The 15,919-nt window shown below is 55.5% G+C and overlaps 1 protein-coding gene across 2 annotated transcripts in view; it reads right to left on the bottom strand.

Annotated features, from left to right (window-relative positions):
• Positions 1-15,919, bottom strand: part of Etv6 (ETS variant transcription factor 6) — a 103,188-nt gene that overhangs the window by 18,936 nt on the left and 68,333 nt on the right. The window lies entirely within an intron of this gene.

Below are 15,919 nucleotides of genomic sequence, written 5' to 3'. Positions count from 1 at the left end.
AGCTTTTTCTGTGTCTGTGGTACTGAGGAACTGAACCCAGGGCTTTATGCATGTTAGGTGAGCGCTCTACCACTGAGCCGCCTGCCCAGTCCCCGAATTTAGCCTTTTTCAAAGGTGCTTTTCATCGTGTACCAAACGAGGCACGAGTGCTACAGTGTGGACACGGGGCAGGAGGTGTGCGTGCGACCTGTGTGCATGTTACAAGGTCACTGAGGTTGAACGAATGGACCTTGTCCCCAGGAAATATTCTCTCATGAGAACCCCAGGACCTGTGCACAGCACCACCCATACCCCAGGACACAAGTCACTTCACTTCTGCGACCAGCCTGGAGTCCAGTGTCTTTAGGAAAGGACAAAGGAGTATAGTGGAGAAGGCAGAGGAGGAGGGCGGAGGAGGTGAGCGGAGGAGGCGCTGGAAGATAGCAAGAGGTGACAGTTGGTGCTACCATGGACTTGCTTCACAGAACCCTAGTAGTCCACCTGTTGGCATATCCTGACCTCCAGTCCATCTTCGTCATTTCTTTTGAATTACTGATTTTCTTCCCGCCTAAAAATTTGCCATTTGGGCAGATTGGTGGCTCACGCCTGTAGTCCCAGCTACTCAAGAGGCTGAGATCTGAAGATCACAGTTGGAAGCCAGACCAGGCAGGAAAGTCTGTGAGACTCTTCCAACCAAACTTCCCACCCAAAAGAGGGATGTGGAGCTGTGGCTCAAGTGGTAGAGGCCACCAGCCTTGGGTGAAAGAAAAAGGTCAGGGATGGTGCCCAGACCCCGAGTTCAAGACCACTCCCTGCCAACCTCCACAGTGGCCCTTGCTTTGCTGGTAGCTGAACGATACGACAATTTCTCTACACTTCCTCAGAGCTAAGGAGTTGCCACACCAGGAACGCAGAGACAGTGTTTGGAGAATGCATGTGTCTGTCTGGGGGGCTCTGGGGCATCAGGTGTGGGGGGGACTCCCCCCACCCGCAGAACCAGGGGCGATCTCAGTGACTATCTGCTTTCCTGGTGGGGAAGAGCCACTGGGGACCGACCCAACAAAGAGCCCACGCCACGGCTGCATGTGCACACCAGCTACACACAGTGCAGTCCGTGGCCGGGGTCTCTGCACACTAGACTTCTGTTGACGCTCCTCTCGGAGCCAGCCCTTCCCGCCCACCGTGACAAATCGCAGCTTCCAAGAAACGGGGTTTCACCACGGACGCCCCACACAAGCCTCGTGGGTCAGTGCCTCTGAGGAGCCACAGGGTGTGGGCCAGGCCCGGGCCCCGGGAGCCCCCACTGCCCTCTCCCCCTTGCTCTTCATCAGGGTCCCCTCTGGAACATGGGGTTTATCCCGAAGAGCCAGGCCCCATCTCCGCACACGGTTGTGTGTGTACTGATGATTTTTCTAAATGGCCTTTGAAAGGCAGCCCTTGGAAACTCTGCCAGAAACAAATCGATCTGAAAGACTCAGGCTGAATTACTGAGCTTTGGCAAAAGGAAATAAATCTTGTCCATTCCCGCGCCGCGCCTGTGGCTCCGGCTTCCAGGAAGAAACGCTGTTCTTTCCGGAAAGGAAGCCTGGACGTCTCCCCAGGCCTCCCCGCCCTTCCTCTCCGAACCCAGACGAAAACTCTCCACTTTCTTTACTCCTTTGCTCAGTGTGTGTCTGAATCAGCAATGCGCAGGGTCTGCAGCATGGCGGCCCGAGATCCAACTCCTTTGTGTTCTAATCAAAACTTTCCTGGGGTGCAAAGCTGACCTGGAGGTGCAAAGCGGAAGGACTGTGCTTACAGATGCTGGGGCCAGCGCCAGGATGGGGTGGTGGCCACCCTGGCTGATGCTGGAGATGGACGGATGAGGGACAGTGTGGGAAAGGGGGCTTCCTGCGGGGCATCAGCTGAGTGGCACCTTCACCCAGCCGGGCTCCTGGGAGTTCACACCTTGAGGACCCCAGCCCCAGCCCCAGCCCACCCGTGCCGTGCCTGATGCCTAGCGTGGTGCATGGTCTGGCAGGAGGTGAAGACTATGAAGGTGCACACAAGTCCACGCACAGCCGCGGGGGGCTTTCTGGAGGGAAGGGTGGGGTGCAGCCTGGCACGTGCGCACAGGGCTCAGGATAAGGTTTAGGGGACCCACAGTACCGGGCTTGCTCTTGACCGCGTGCCCCTCGTTTCTGTTGCCAAGGTCCCGTCTACCTCCTTGCCCCCTTCCCAGGCGGCGTCCATCGGCGGGCCTAGCCCCTGTACCCAGGGCACCAGCCCTCTCCCCCAGCTGTCCCCTGCGGCCTGTTCTCAGCTCTAACCCTGCTGAACCCTGTCCCCCTTCTGCCCCTCCCTACTGGCCTCATCTCACCTAGAGAGCAAACGCCTCGGGATGAGCTTCCATCTCCCTTCCCGTGCCCACAGCCACGCGTTCCCTCGCACGAGCCCCAGCGGCCTCCACCCCAGGTGACGCCGCGGCCCGCCACTTCTGGAGCGCGTTATCTCCCCCACTTCCGGCTCATCATTCTACCGCCCATCCTGTGTGGCGCCGCTCACTTTCATCAGCAGGACAACACACACCTTTGCCTGGATTTCTGGGGCCTCCGTCGTGCCTTAAGTGGGTGGGGGGGGGGGGCAGTGGAGGAGTGCGCAGGTATTTCTGAGTGAATGGGAAGCTCACCCGCCCCCAGACGGGACAGCACAGTGGTTAGGCAGGAGGTCTCAGAATCCGGTGTCCTGGGTTCAAGTCCAGTCTCCCGACTGATTTGCCCAGTGACCTTGGGCAAGGTTCCTTTCTTCGCTGTTGGTGCCTCAGTTTCCTCTTCTATAAAATGGGGACAGCAGCAGGGCCTGCACAGGGGGGCTGTGCCCTGCACGGGATGCACATAAAGCCCTCCGAGCAGAAGCACACACAGATGAAGCACTGATCAGTGCCTCCATCAAGGGCATAACAGAACCAGCATTGTCCCCACTGCCGTGGGGAAGGGGGGAGGGGATGAGTCAGGCCCAAGCAGGGCTGGGGAAACAGAGGAGAGTAACTTGAGATGAATTCAACGTGAGGAGTCACTGACAAAACCCGGCGCTGCCCGCCACACCCAGGTGGACCAGTGCCGTCCACGCCAGGGCCGGGGGAGACACGGCATGCTAACCTGTTGATATGGGGTCACTGTGAGCTTACAAGATGAACACTTAGAGAACGGGACCGCGGGAGGCAGGTCAGGGAGCCAGGTGTCCTTCAGCCCAGGCAGAGCGGGCACAGGCGGCGGGCGGATGGCCAAGTGCGTCCAGTGGACTTGGTATCTGGGGATGGGAGCCAGGGCAGAGGCGCAGGCCGGAGCTGGGGAATAAGCATGTGCCTGTGTGGATAACTCCAGATCTTGCCTAGCAAGGCAAAAAAGAGGCAGGGTGGAGGAGAGAGCGAAGGAGAAGGCGATCTTACTGCGGCAGCTGACCAGGGCACCCTGGATGTTATCGAGGAGCTGGCCATGGCCCGGGCAAGGAGCGTACACCCAGCAAAGCAAAAACCCACACTCTCTAAAGACTGACGGCAGTTACAGGCCCCTTTGTGCAATGGAACAAATCAGAGCCACCCCAGGGTTTAGCGAGAACACATCGTGTTCTCAGAAATCTCCCCTAAGAATTCCCCTGCCCCTCCGGGGGCCTGGCCGGAGATCAAACCCCCTGTGCCACTGTAAAAACAAAAACTAGAATTTGCCTCCCCAAGTTTGAGGTCCAATCATTTATAGGTTGAACCATAAATAAAAGCATAAAACAGCTGGGTTTGGCACTTCTGAGGAGCCTCCATGCCAAGAGCTCTTCTGAACAGGCTTTAATCTCTGGTTCCTGAGTGGGCAATTCGGGGTCTTAACTGAACCGTGGGGTCATGGTTACAAACATCAGCTGTCACCGTGCTGCTGAAATTTATATGTGCCTGCTAATGATGCCTCTGAGATTTGCAGAAAATCAGATAATAGAGGCTTTACTGTAAGCAGGACGGTTGGAAGAATCAATGCTTTTTCCCAAACAGCCGGAGTCATTTCTAGGAAGTAATTCATGCGCCACGCGGGCCGGGCAGCACTGACTGCCTGGGAGCTTCCCGGAGCCCAGGGACGAGGGTCTCTACATTTTCTCGCTGTATTGTTGCCAGCCTGTGTCCAGGGCTCCCCATGTCCAAGCCCCTGCCCCAGGGAGTCCTTCAAGGTCATGAGCAGGGGGTCCTCTGTACAGCCCCTTGGGCTGGATTTGGTTATGAGTTCTGGGGGTCAGAAAGAGGAGGGCAGGTGCGAGGTGGGTGGGTCAGGGAGATCCTGCGCAGGCCAGGCAGCCTCCAAGGTCCAGCCCCACTGTCTGGAGTCAGCCACATCAATGCCTTGTGGGTGACCCAGGCCCTTGGGCAGCCCGTGGCTCAGTGCCCCATGGGGCAGAGCACAGAAGTGCCCTGGGGGGAAGAAGTGGGGAGGGAAGGGAACAGTGGAGAAGCTGATTTCCTGGTTGTCTTCTCCACAGTCCACCTTCCCTGTGGGGGTGGGGTGGGAGTAGGTGGGGGTGGGGTGGGGGACGGAGTCTTGGCCACGCCCCTGCTCTGCTGCTCCACAGCTCGGGTTCCCGGCCTCCCACTCCTCCCATTGGACAGAAATAAAGAACGGCTGTTCAGGAGCAGCTCTAGGGCAGATTTCTATTCCCCCCCCCCCCCCCCCCCCCCCGTGGCTGAGACACGGATTTCAAACGCAACGCAAACCAGCATGGGAGAGACGAAACCCCTTAAACCTTCATGCCCTGCCCCCGCTGCGCCCCACAGCGAGGCCACAGCCGCCTGTGTTGGGCCAGGAGCAGGCTCTCTGGGAGTCGCAGGGTCTGTGGTCACTGTGAGCTGGGTGGGGTCCGGGGAGGCTGCCTGGCTGGGAAGCAGGGGAGCCCCCCCAGTGACACACGGGGTCCCCCTATGCTCCCCGAAGCTGTGTCGGAGAGGCAGGAAGTGTGCTGGGGCGCATGATGGAGCACAGGAGGGGGCAGGGCTCTGCTTTCCTGGGGGACCCACGGGTGACCCCCGTATCACCCCCTAAGGGTTGTGAGGAGCGGAACAGAGGCATACCCCCCATGACGTCATCAGCCTTTGTTAACGGTGTGAGACTGTTCAGCTCTGAAGAGTGAACACGCACATATACAAACGTGTGTGCACCAAACCCACACATGCACACCCACCTATTCCATGAACGCACGTGCACACACACACACACACACACACACACACACACACACAGAACCTATTTTCTCCAGAATAGGGGAGCAGCTACAATAACAAACCAAAAATATTAGGAAAATATTCTGAATATGCTGTGGAGGCTCTTGAAACAAACACAAAGTGTTCTATGGCATTACATGCAGTTTAGCTGAGAGGCAGGCCAGGCTTCTCGGCGGCAGGAGGCAGGGGCTGCTAAGCGAGGTGGGAAGAGGCTGCTGGCCCAGCTCCCTGTGTCCCCCCCCCCCCCCCCCCCCCGGCTCTGTCCTTGTCTCTTACTTAGTGTAATGCCAGGTGACACCCAGGCTTTCCTGGGCCGGTCACTTGTCTCCAGTCTCCATTTTCTCTTCTAGAGGAACCATTGTAGTGTCCATGTGAACCTTCAGGTCATCCACCGGCGCTGAGGCTAGGCCTTGCTCGCCTCCCTGCCCCCCTGCTCCCCCCCAGCTTCCAGGACAGGGTCTAACAGTAATGGATGCGGTGAAGCAAAGGCGGGAAGTGGCCTGAAGGCGAAGGCTGGGACCTGGGCAGCTAGACGGATGGCAGCCAACTCCCACCACAGGTCACTAGGAATGTCCAATCACCACTTCCGGGAACCAACCACCTTTCCTTCTCCTGCCTGCCTGTGCTCAGACCATCAGGGCCTCTCCTGTCCAGCCGGGTTCTGAGTGAGAGCCAGACACCACTACCGCAGAAAGACTCTGGTCTACCTGCTTGGTGGGTCCTGTTAGCCTGACCACTCCCCTGGGAGCCAGCCAGTGGACCAGGAACCCACTGGTGTCTTAGAATCCCACACGGATTCTGAAAGCTAGAGAGCAGGGGACAAGTCTGCTTGGTTGCTCTGACTGGAGGAACACCGGGAGATGCCAGCAGCGAGTCCAGGCCACGCTTGGCTGCCCGCGCGCGCTCAGGTCCCGTGGCTGGGTGACCCCGTGGAGGGGTGACCCCGGGGTCAGGTATTTGACGTGTTGGGCTCCCCAGAGATTGGGTGTCTGGAGGCTGCAGGAGACGCAGACCTTGTGCGTGTGGCAGCAAGTTCAGAGGCTGAGCTGTCATTTTATTCCTAGTGAGAGCATCGGCTCTCTGCTCAGTTCTTTAGTGGTTGGGATACATCAGGCCATGGAGGACAATGATAACAACACCGAGACCCTTACACCCTAGGCCGTTTCTGTGGCTGCTTTAGAGTAGGTGCCTCGTGTGGCCAAATGGCCCCAATGACTCTATAATGCCATGTCCCAGACGGACTCCGCCCCATCTTGTTCTAGAACACAGCATCGCAGGGAGAACCAAATGTATTTGTACAACAGAGTTTAAACATGCCCTACTCTTCCTCTTCTCCTGACTTCCCCTATTTCAATCTCTGTAACAGGAAGACCATTTGCTTTTTCCTATTTCATGCTCAATCCGGGGGATTTCACAAAAATACTTTTGCTGGCCTCTGTGGGTGTGAGATGAGGCTGACAACTCACCATCTAGATGATCAGAGCTCAGTCCACGGGGTGGGGGGGTAACTTACTCTCATAATAAAGCTAAAAACATACACATCTTACATGTTCTAGAAACAACCTAAGTACAATTTCCTGTTCCCGGGTGACCACTGGTACTCAGTCATTCAACAAACACGAAATGGAGCTCTGTGTCTAAACTGACTATCCACACTGTGAGACACTGTGGGTACGGGATGAACACATCTCCCTCTGTCTTCAGGACACCACACAGGCAGCCTTATCAGCCAGCCAAGTTCTTCCTTGTAACTTCTTTCAGGCTTCCCTAATCTGTCACAGGGAGCAGAGCTCCACCTACACATATTTAATTCACTGATTTACCCGCACGCCGGCTGAACAGTCCTTATAGACAAGAAAAAACAAGTCACGGCTGAGGTTGGAGATCTCAAGGGCATTAAATCTAGTAGGGAGGCTACCTAAACCAAGAAAAGTAACTATTCAGAGTTGTATTTACTTGGGGCAAGTAAAGCCGTTAAAAGCTACCACCCAAGAAACTGTCTCTTCATATGGAAACAGAGAAGACAAAGCGTCACTTATTACACCACAAGGGCAGGACACTTCATACACTTATTACACCACAAGGGCAGGACACTTCATACAGGCTTACAGGCCACTAAGGAGAATCCAGCCTAAAGAGGAGACAGAACTTGTTAAAAAGAGCCAGGCTAGGAGGGCAAAGAAACGGCAGTTTCCCCATCAGAAGAGATCTGCCAAGCTGAGATCAATCCTAAGAGATGACGGTTTAGGAAAGTCCATGAGATTTACCACCAAAAAGTCGGAAGTGGAGCTGTGGCTCAAATGGCTGAGCACCAGCCTTGAGTGAAGCAGCGAAGGGACAGTGCCAGGCCATGAGTTCAAGCCCAGTAATGGCACCAAAAAACCCCCAACAAACCAAACCACCAGGGAAGGTGTGTCCCAGGCCCAAGGGCCCAACGCTGTCTTCTTCCTCATCATGGTGGCAAACCAGGATAAGCACCCAAAGCCAGCAATCCAGACACTGAAGCTCAAGAGGATGTGGCCCCTCCTGCAGGCCTACCAGCAAACCTGGCTAAGATGACGGTGCCCATGCGGACCTGTGGAAGGTGCAGGGGATCGGGTGGTAACGGGGACACCTTGCCACGGAGGCCCTGGCCTGCTCTAGCAGCTCTTTCTCCCCACAGGCTACGTGGAATAAACGTCTCCTCTTCTTCCTCTCCCCCTCCCCCTGGGCCTGCAGCTAATTGCAGCTGTGGTCAGGGGCTGGCGGCCAACAGTCCCACAATGCACCGCTCCACAGGAAGTTCCCAAGATCTCTTCCTGAACAGGAAATTTCCTGTGGTCCAACTGACATTCCTCGTGGCGTTTATCACTTGTATCCATTTGTTTCGGCAGGCCCGGGGTCTTGGGTAAGAGCAACTAGAAACGGTTGTGGGGGGGTTGGGGGAGCTACAAGGGGGAGGAGGAGGGGGGTAGGGATGCAGTTACTGTCAGGGGAAGAAAGGGTGACTAAATTAACCCTGAAAGGACAGCAAACATTAGCAATGTGGAGATGTGCAGAGAATGTAAACATGGCTCACCCAGCCCAGAGATGCTGGAATTGTCCGAGGCTCAGAACACAGGTGTGTGGGAAGCTGCAAGGGAGTTCACACACAGTGGAGGCCAGTGTGGGCTTTGAGGGCTTGAACCATGTCCTTGTGCCCTAATGCCCAGCCGTTAGGACCTGCTCACGGCAGGAAGGGCCGCCTGGCTGGGTGTCTCCCCAAGTTCAGCCCTCAGCCGGGCGGCCACAGTGGCAGGTTGAAGGAAATGCAAGAAAGCCTACAGCACATCTGTGATTTTCCCAACTCACCTTTGTGAGTGAGCGTGCGCGTGCATGTGTGCCTGTGTGCACACATGCCGGTCCTGAGGTTTGAACTCAAGGCAGCCCAGGAGCTTTCCCTGAGCTTTTTCGCTCAAGGCTAGTGTGCCCTACCACGTGAACTGCAGCTCCTCGTATGGCTTTTTGCTGAACTGGGACTTTCCTGACTGGGCTGGCTTTGAACCGTGATCCTCAGACCTCAGCCTCCTGAGTAGCTGGGATGGCAGGTGGGAGCCACTGCTGCCTGGCTCATTTATTATTTATTTTGGAAGTCGTCGTTGGTCATCTGGCATGTCAGTTCTCTTTCAACATCCTTCCATGGCTCTTGGCTGTCTTGGGGTGGTGTTTAAGTCCTTCTCTCAGCACACTGAGCACCCCCACCCATCCTCCTTCACTGAAGCCACCAGCTTCTAGAAGGAACCATGCATTGCCGCCCTCAGGTGCTTCTGTATTTTTTCTTTCTTTAAGATGGCTTCAGCATGCTTTTCCCTAACTCAATCCCTTTCTTCTGCGGGCCAGTGAGCACATCTGCACCTCATGCCCAACACACAGGCTCTCGGATGAGAACTAATCTGACTTGCCTCTGAACATGCAAGAATTTGCAGAAAGACGGTCTCAAAACCGTATCCTTGTATGGTAATAAAAACTTAGGAATTTTCTTTTGTTTCTCCTATGCACTCACAACCACATCACACGGAAGAGCTGGCGGCAGACACGGGATGGTCTCTAAGACAGAACTCCCTCTCCAACCCGCACCAACCTGGAGCGCTCATGTCTCGAGGACGAGACATCAGCACAGAACCCTTATCCTCTTGGTCTGGCTTGGGTTCTGGCCGTAGTCGGAGGCTTGGCTGTGGGCCTCACTGGACACACTCTATGGTTCACTCCACCTCCACTCCAGGCCCAAGCTGCACTTTTGGTCAAGATGACACTGCGGTTCAGGGAACCAGTATTTGGATGGGGTGGGCGTGGGGTTGGTACTGGGGTTTACACTCGGGCCCTCTGTCGCTTGAGCCACCCCCACACCAGATCTTTTGGTTGTAGTTACTTTTTGACTAGGATCCTGTGTTTATGTCCAAGGTAGTCCTGATCTTCCTGATCTTTGCATGCTGAGTAGCTGGGATTACAGGTGTGAGACACCATACTCAACTTTGAGTCACTTTGGAACTGCTGGCTTTGTCATGCCCACTGCCAATTTTGGTCCCCCTTCACTCCCCAGCTCCAGAGGGTGAATGGACTCCTCCTGCTCGGTGGCTGCTCTGTGCTCTCCGCTTCATACTGTTCCTTAGTCAGCTCGGGGTGACAGCTCAGGACGCAGCAGCTCGGACCACTGCCTCCCACCCAGACTCAACCTGGCCTTCCCTGTTATCTGGTCCCGAAACATCTCTAGTGACTGGGCTCTGTGGGCACAGCCCATGCTTGGGGAACTGTGAGGCCCTTCAAGGGGCTCATCCTTCCCTTCTGTTTCCACTGCCTGGCCAGGCCCAGGCCGGGAAAGTGCAGGAAGAGCGGCTCATTCCATGGTATCACTGAGAGGGGCTCTGCAAAGATGCCTCACTTTAGAGAGACATCGCGGTGCGTCTCAGGCATTTACCCACAGTCAAAGCAGCTCTCGCAGAAGGCTGTCCCAGCCACATCCCAGGTGGGCCTGGTGGAAGTGGGGCCAGGGCTCCGGTTTCAGGGTGAGAGGAGCAGAAGAGCCAGAGCCGTCTCTAGACCCGCGTGCCTTTTGCAGCCATAAACACTGGAGGGCGGACAGAAGGGCCCCATGCTGGGGGCTCAGCCTCCAGCCAAGGGCTTTGGGCCAGGCCTTTCTAGCATGCCCACATTTAGAAGTAACTCTTCAGGCGTAAGCCGGTTAGCAGGTTAGCAACTCTGGCATCAGTTTTATAAATACTCCGGAGGTTTAAATCACATACAGGTGCACATATGCATGCTCTCGCACACCCATGTGCTCTTCCACAAATGAGCATGAGGATGCGGCACCCATGCCACTGCAGGGGATGTGGACAGAGGGGTAGAGGATGTGTGAGCAGTGGGGAGGGATGTGTGGACAGTGGGGAGGGCTGGGGCAGCTTGACACCACAGAGCCCATTAAGATGTGTGAGGACTGTTAGGTTTAGGGTCAGGTACGATGACTGTGGAGAACGGGCACTCTCTTCACCGCCAAAGAGGAAAAATAAAAAACAAAAAAAAACCCAAAGGAATCTGTGGGGCAGGCTCACACCGAGGCCAGACACTGGACACGGTTGATTTCGGGGACCCAATGTCTGACCCCCACGCTGTGGAATGACAGTGATGCCTCTTAGGAGTGACAAGAACCTAGTACCATGTAAGGACTACAAAACACCGAGCATGGCGCTCAGGATCAATGAGGCCAGCGGGTGAGAGCGCGACTGCGCCCGGTGCAGCTGACCGCCCTGACCACACGCTGACCACCCACCTGCGATCCGCCCATCTGCACAGCTCAGCTGAGCAGAGCAGGGTGCTGGGTGTGGACTGGGTAGCCAAGGTGCCAGGCTCCAGAGCCCGCATTGGGCAAGTGGCTTGGACTCGAGCACTGAGCCGAGGAAGAGCGGCCTGAGGTCACAGGAGGCCAAAATAGCCCAGGCCCGGGGGTCAGGCGGGGGCGGTGTGGGCGGCACCTCCTGTCTTTGAGCTGGGCTATTTTAAGCAGTCTGGGAGCTATTTCACACCCACACGGAGTCCAGGACAGAGCGAGTGAGCGAGAGGAGGCTCCGCTGCGCACTCCTGACTTCCGTGGTTCCCACCGAGCTTCTAAGAAAGCGAATCTGGCCATGTCAGGCCTGTGTGCTCTATTTATTCCCATCCAGCTGCCCAGTTGCTGGGAGTTCCACATCTACAAGCGGCAGGAGGAAAAGATGCTTTCCAAAGAGCCCACGTTCTATGGGGATGATTCTAGACTTCTCGGGGACGGTTCAGGGGGCACGTCCTTTTGACAAAGAGTGGGAAGAGGAGGAAGAAAGGAGCAGAGCAGGCGGGCACAGCTCACGATGGCCACAGAAGGGGTCATTTCCTCCCACGCCTGGAGGGGCAGCTCTGTGCTACTGGCCCCTACTACCCAGTCAAGCCCGGCCTGGGAAGCAGGTCTGCCCGTCACCTGCACAGGCATCTGGGAGTTGGGGTTCCTATGCAGCCCGATCCTGTCCTCCATGGCAAAACGGCTGAAGTTAACAGCTTGAGAGCTACCCCCCAACCCCAAGTCGGAGATGCTCCTAAACTAACATCAGCGCTAACATCACACAGAAAACCTCACACCTGCCCCTCCATGACGGGTCGCAGCCACAATGCAGGTGTGACAAATAAAATCCCTCAGACCCTGAGGAAGGGACGTGAGTGGGTTGCGGGTTCAGACTCAGACCCTTCTCCACAACACTGCACAGAGTCCATCCATGTAAACCCTCCCAGCCCTAAGCATGTTGGATAAAGGATCTTCACCATGAAGCCGACGGGAGGCATTCTGCTGTTCTGGAATCTGATGCGTATGGAGTCCTGGCTGGTGGTCATGGCTCTGCCCCCTCTTAGGGCACTGACTAGAGTTCTCTGAGCCTCATCCCGACAGCCTTTATGGGATTACTGTGGGAACCAGACAGTGGCTCACACCGATGGCATCTTCTCTATGCCTGGCCTTGAACTCACTCCGCCGCCCTGGCTGGCCTGCAAGTTGTGAGCTGTAGGGATTACAGATGTGCTCCCCTGCCGCTGGACAGGAATGAGGGCTTTCTGCCATCTGCATCTCCCACCTCATCCCTCAACCTCTCAGCGACGATTCTGACCAAATTAGTTCCCCAAGACTACTTTATTAAGTGAAGAGTTGCTATTGATCCTCAAATAAAACAACCATTTAGAGCCTTCTAAGTCGCTTACCTGCAAATAAAGCCGAATGCTTTTATTACCCTCCCCTCTCCCCCCTCCTCGCTCAGCCACAAATAAAGATCGCTTGGGTTTACAGCAGATGGATGAAAACTGAGCCCCATTAGCAGAAGAATCTGAAACTGACAGGGATTCACTTAAATGTAGTTCATCTCTGGGCCGTGTGGGCCCTGTCCGGTGATGTGGGTTTTCCTGAGGTTAACGCTCGGCTGGCTCTGGCCAGTGCTTCCGATCTGTCTCTCCTGGGGAGGGCAGGAACCCACCGCCCTCCCAGCCGCATGGACCGGGGTTATCTCTGCCTAGATGCACTTTGTGAATCACAGCAGCTTCCTGTGAACAGAGCTGAGTTCCAGCCAGCGGTCCCATGACTGAGAGAACTCTCACTATGTCCTTGGAAAGAAGGCAAGAGTACTGCCTTTCCCTCCCCTCCCTTCCTCCTTCTCCTCATTGTAACACCTTTAGGGTTGGATTTAAGACTTTTTTCTTCTTATGGTGGGGACCAACCCCAGGGTGCCAAAGACATCTCACCTCATGACCTGGCACCATGCGGACTCTTGGTGCCGCTGACATAGGATGCGAATCTCAGTGTCAGCTCCAGGTGTGGCCAAACACACATCTACTGAAACCATCGGAGACATAGCCCACGGCCAACTGATAAATCCCTGGCTTTGCCAGCGGAGCTATGGGAGCATGTGCTGTTTATCCCAAGTTCTGCATTAGCAGTTGATGCTTCTAATTAGGCAAAAGTGGGAAAACAAATTAAGTCGTATGTAATTAATACAGGTTTTTGTGGTTGGAAAAATATTGCAAAACACGGGGTTCAGGCATGAAGAATATAGTAGAATAGAGGCTTGATATGAAAAGACTGAAATGAAACCATGATACACAGCCCTCCATGATACACCGCACCGTGCTTCTCACTACCGGCCAGGGCACAGGGTCTGCACTGCAACTATCTTTGTTTTATCCATCCATCCTTTACCCATCTATTATCCATCCACCATTGATCTATCATCCTCAACTCTTCTCATCCATCCATCATCCGCCCATCAGCCTTTCATAAATCATCCATCCATCCATCCACCCACCCACTAACCCATCCATCACCTTCCAAAAATCATCCATCCATCCATCCATCCATCCATCCATCATCTATTTACTTGGCGATACTTATTAGACAAGTGGTCTAACAGCCATCCTCCTTGCACTGGCTATTTTGGAGACAGGGTCTCACTTTCTGCCTCGGTGCATACCCGGATCTCAGTCTTACTTTGTGTTTGCTGCCTGTTGCTGGGATGACAGGTGAATACCACCATGCTTGGCTTTTCCTGTTAAGGAGTCTCAGACACTTCTGCTCAGGATGGCCTGCAAGTGTGACTCTCTGGATCATGGCCTCCTGCATGCCTAGGATGACTGGTGCATACTGCTGCACCTAGCTCTGACTGAGAAGGGGCTTGTGAGTCTGCCTTTGCTGGCCTTGAGCTGTCATCCTCCTGATCTCAGCCTCCTAAGCGGCTAGGATTATGGGCCTGAGCCACTGGCACTGGCTTCCACATTGTGCCTCCATGTCTCCCCTGCCAGGGTATTTGGTCCCTTCTCGCAGCCAATGGCTGGGTTCTACATGGCAGCTTGCTCACACAAGTGCCAACACAAGATGCCAAGCACATAAGGCGTCTCCTGGCAGCGTTGGTCACCCGATTCTCAAATCCCAGCCAAGTCCAATGTCCAGAATTACTAAAAGCTGGATCCAGGAGCTGTGAAGAGCGTGAGCTATAAAAAGACGCAGAGATGACGCAGACGGAGCGCAAGGCTGCCCGCCCCATTGGAGCCAAGAACGAGCTCCATGTGGCGCTGTAGTGACACACTTCTCTGCACACAAGATTCGCCAAGCTTGATACGGAAAGGCATATGGCAAAGCAAGAAACACTCAGGCTGCCATTACTCTCCCTAATTACACTGGTGGAGGGGGAACTGGTGATAGAGACAGAAGGGTACAACTCCCTAATTGATTCAACAAACCAGTGTCTGTCTCCTGGGACGCATACTGTCCTAGGCCTCGGGGGGCCCAACAGCAGCACAAAATGCAAAGCCCTGTTCCCAGAGAGCTCACGAGCTACTCAGGAAAAGACGCAACAATGAAACAGCGAAGCACGAAGTACGTGCAGGGGTGCAGGCATGACGGAGGGGGCAGGGCAGGGCGGGGCGGGGCGGGGCGGGGCGGGGCGGGGCGGGGCAGGGCAGGGCAGGGCAGGGCAGGGCAGGGCAGGGCACGCCGCTGGGGTGGGGCTAGGGTGAAGGACTCACGTCAGCGCAGCTATCGGAATGAATGGAGGGGGACAGGCTGGGCCAGGTGCTTGGGAACAGCAAGCCACCCATATCTATTAAACCAGCAGAGACAAGGGGTCTCCACTCACCCGCCAGCTCGCCCACCCGATGGTGACTGGATGTCATTTCCACATCCCGCACCTCTGCTTCTGGCGGGGCTGGGCTGGAGCCCAGGGCTCCGTGTGGGCAGGGTGAGAATTCTACCACTGAGCTGCAGCCCTGACACATACGTGCAAGCTGAAGGCATCTGTACCATTGCAGCCAGTCAAAGAGTGCTATAGGCAAAATCCCCCAGAAGACTATGTCGCACCATAGAACTTCCTCTCTCCCGCTTGCTGGGCGGGCGGATGGCATTTACTGAGGAGGGTCATTTCAACGCTGCTCTCAAAACTTTGGGGGACGTTCTGTATTATTCCACATTCTCCCTTTGGCAGCAAGCCGAATGGCGGTGCACTTGAACCAAGCTGTTTCAGGCCCGGGCACAAAAGTAAAAGGTTTTGAAGCGTGGAGACCATTCTATGCATCTGACAGCACCATTGCTTTCTCCGTGGGCACCATCAAAAGCCCTCGAGCACATCACGGGGGTTCAAAGGGCTTCCAGGATTGAGGCTGGAACTCGGCAGGTTGGGCGTTGGGGCTGGGCCCGGTGCTCCTTTTCTGTCAAATGCATTTGCTGCCGTGCTGCTCTAAGAACCACCAAAGCACCGGCTGTGAAGTGGCGATCACTCGGAAACCGTGGGGGCTGGTTGTTGGTGGCTGTCTCGTCCAGGGAAGCGTGCGCAGACATCTGCCGAAATGCAATGCGCACGGGGGAGCCGGCAGGCCCGGTTCCAGTGCCTGGTGGGAGCCCAAGTGCACTGAAGACACAGGCTCTCAGCTACTCAAGGCCAAGACGGGGAGAAACAAAAGCCACGCTTGTCTCTTACAGTGCACATCGGGGTTGGACTATTGGGAAATAAAATAACCACCAGCCCAAGCTGACAGCATGACCATGCTCAGCAGTACAACAGCACAGGCAGTGTGAGCATGCTCAGCAGTACAATGGCACAGCACCGGCAGTGTGTAAAGCATGGAACCTCAGAGATGCTTTCATCCGAATGACTGGGAAGCAGAGCGCAATGAGGTGGGAGGATAGATGGAGACCAGGTTGGG

Source organism: Dipodomys spectabilis, unplaced genomic scaffold, assembly GCF_019054845.1.
Source record: "Dipodomys spectabilis isolate Male_0828 unplaced genomic scaffold, ASM1905484v1 ptg000296l, whole genome shotgun sequence".
NCBI classification, from domain to species: Eukaryota; Metazoa; Chordata; class Mammalia; order Rodentia; family Heteromyidae; genus Dipodomys; species Dipodomys spectabilis.
This window is presented reverse-complemented; position numbering and strand designations above follow the sequence as displayed.